Consider the following 3416-nt stretch of genomic DNA (forward strand, 5'->3'; position numbering starts at 1 on the left):
CACTTCTAGTCAGTTAGAGGCTTATTTCAGACATAGTTAGTTTCAACTTTAGTGTTAGAGTTTGACTTCTCATTTGTATTCAAACTCTTAGTTTCTTATATTCAGATTTAGTATATGGGTATTACCCATCATTTCAGATTTCCACAGGATTTAGCTTCTGCACAGTATTTATTGCTTAAGTCTTTCTTTAGTATGCTTATGATTATGCCAGCAGGGTTAGCTTGGGGTCACTCGTGATCCTAGGTCCCGTGTCTGTGTCCTGGTGGTAGCCTTGGGGCGTGACAAACTAGGTATTAGAGCATTAAATTTAAGTGTCTTAGGATGTCTGGAAAGTCGCACTAAGTTGTGTTTTTTTCATGGGTGTAAAGTACACCACATCTAATGAGAAGGAGGCTACAAAGTGTTTTAGGAAAACTTCACTTTCTTTGTTACTCTTATCGTGCGTAAGGTATGATCTAATTTCTCATTCTTACACGTCGTTTTTGCATTTCAGATCATGCCTACTCATAGAGCTTATGGAAGTAGTGCGAATGCACATAATGCTAATGTAGCTCCTCTAGTCCCATATCAGGAAGTTTCAAATGCTTAATTTCGGAATGCTATTCAGTTGTTAGCTTAGAGTGTGACCAACCAGAACAATCAACAGGTTCCAGTTCTGACAAATGCTAATGTTAGGTCAGCTGCAGCTAGAGTTCGTGATTTCATTAGGATGAATCTGCCTGAGTTCTTAGGACTGCAGACTAGTGAGGATCCCCAATACTTTATTGATGAGGTCAAGAAGATCTTTGGAGTGATGCAGGTAACTAGGAATGATCAGGTTGAGTTGGCATCTTACCAGCTTAAGGATGTAGCTCATATATGGTATACTCAGTGGAAAGAGAACAGGGGTACAGATGCAGCTCATATTACTTGGGAATGCGTTAGTGAGACCTTTCTGGATAGGTTCTTCCCAATGGAGTTGAGGGAGGCAAAAGCTCAGGAGTTTATGAATTTGAGACAGGGTTCTATGACGGTCCAAGAGTACAGACTCAAGTTCACCCAACTCTCCAGGTATGCTCCTCACATGGTTGCTCATTCTAGGGATCAAATGAACAAGTTCATGTATGGGGTATCCGATCTTGTGAAAATAAAGTATCTAAACGCTATGTTGCTGGAAGATATGAATATCTCTAGGCTCATGACTCATGCAGGTTCAGGGTGATAAACTTAGGGAACATGCCAAGGAGAATAAAAAGGCTAGGACTGAAAACTATGACTATTCTCAACATAAATCGGGTGGTGGTAATCGCTCATAGTTTCAGCAGGAGTCTTCAATTCCAGCACCTTCATCAGCTAGCATTCTATCCTCCAAGTTCTGAAATGATCAGAAAGGTAGGGCATCAGGCTCCAAGTCTCAAGGTAGTATTTCAGGCACCATAACTTACCCAACTTGTCCAAAGTGTGGTAAAAACCATCCGGGCGAGTATCTTAAGGGAAAGGAAACATGTTTTCGGTGTGATCAGTCTGGTCACAGGTTGAAAGATTTTCCTTTTAAGCAGGGTAAATGAGGTAACAATGGTAAAGCTCAGTCCATAAATTCAACAGCACCAGCAGGTCACCCGACTCAGTAGGGTAACTCATGTGGTACAGGCGGTCAGCGCCAAAATAGGTTGTATGCTCTCCAAACTCGCCAGCATCAAGAAGATTCTCCTGAGGTAGTCACTGGTACATTATGAGTCTTTGACTTAGATGTTTATACATTGTTAGATCCATGGGTTACTCTTTCCTTTGTAACTCCTTTTATAGCAGTCAAATTTGATGTTAGTCCAGAAACTATTTCAGAACCTTTCGCAGTCTCTACTCCAATCGGTGACCCAGTTATAGCTAGACGGGTATATAGAAATTGCCCTATCATAGTCTCCCATAAAGTCACCTCAACAGATCCTGTAGAGTTAGAAATGGTAGACTTCGATGTCATTCTAGGTATGGATTGGTTACATTCCTGTTATTCCTCAATCGATTGTAGAACTAGAATTGTTCATTATCAGTTTCTAGATGAACCAATCTTAGAATGGAAGGGTAGTAGCTTAGCGCTTATGGGTCGATTCATTTCTTACCTTAAGGCTAGAAAGATGATTTCTAAGGGTTATCTCTGTCATCTAGTTCAGGTTAAGTATTCAAGCTCCGAAACCCCAACTATTGAGTTAGTTCCTATAGTTAATAAGTTCCCAGAAGTGTTCCCAGAAGATCTTCCTGGAGTTCCTCCCAAAAGGGAAATCGACTTTGGAATTGATCTCCTTCCAGATCCCTAGCCTATATCTATTCCTCCTTACAGAATGGCTCCAGCTGAGCTTAAGGAATTAAAAGAGCAGTTGAAAAACCTTTTAGATAAGGGCTTTATTACACCAGTATTTCCCCATAGGGTGCACCAGTATTGTTCGTGAAGAAGAAAGATGGTTCTCTCAGAATGTGCATTGACTATAGGCAGTTGAATAAAGTCACAATCAAGAATAAGTATCTCATCCCCAGGATTGATGACTTGTTTGACCAACTTCAGGGTGCTAGTCATTTCTCAAAGATAAACCTTAGATCCGATTATCATCAATTCAGAGTCGGAGATGTTGACATTCCGAAGACACTTTCAGAACTCGGTGTGGTCATTATGAATTTGTAGTTATGTCAGTTGGACTAACCAATGCTCCTACAACTTTCATGGTTTTGATGAACAGAGAGTTCAAGCAGTACTTGGACTTGTTCGTTATCATCTTTATTGATGATATCCTCATTTACTCTAGGAATGAGGAAGAACATGCGAATCATTTAAGGGTTTTTCTGCAAATTCTTAAAGATTGCCAGTTATTTGCTATGTTTAGCAAATGTGAGTTATGGTTGCAACCCGTTGCTTTCCTTGGTCATATTGTATCTAGAGAAGGATTCCGAGTGGATTCTCAGAAAATAGAAGTCGTGAAACAATGACCCAAACCTACCTCTCCTACATATATCAGAAGTTTCTTGGGTCTAGCGAGTTATTACAGAAGGTTCGTGGAAGGATTTTCATCCATAGCTCCATTGACTAAGTTGACTCAGAAAAAGGTGAAGTTTCAATGTTCAGATGATTGTGAGAAAAGCTTTGCAGAACTAAAAACTAGGTTGACTACAACTCCCGTTTTGACTCAACCTGAGGGTTCAGGCGGTTATGTTATCTATTGTGATGCATCCAGAGTTGGACTAGGTTGTGTGTTAATGCAGTGAGGTAAGGTTATAACTTATGCTTCTAGACAACTCAAGGTGCATGAGAAAAACTATCTAACTCATGACCTCGAGCTTGCAACCGTGGTGTTTGTACTTAAGATATGGATACATTACTTGTATGGTGTTCATGTAGATGTGGTCAGTGTTCACAGATCATAAGAGCCTTCAGTATGTGTTCACCCAAA

Source organism: Solanum tuberosum, unplaced genomic scaffold (assembly GCF_000226075.1).
Source record: "Solanum tuberosum cultivar DM 1-3 516 R44 unplaced genomic scaffold, SolTub_3.0 scf00175, whole genome shotgun sequence".
Classification (NCBI taxonomy): Eukaryota; Viridiplantae; Streptophyta; class Magnoliopsida; order Solanales; family Solanaceae; genus Solanum; species Solanum tuberosum.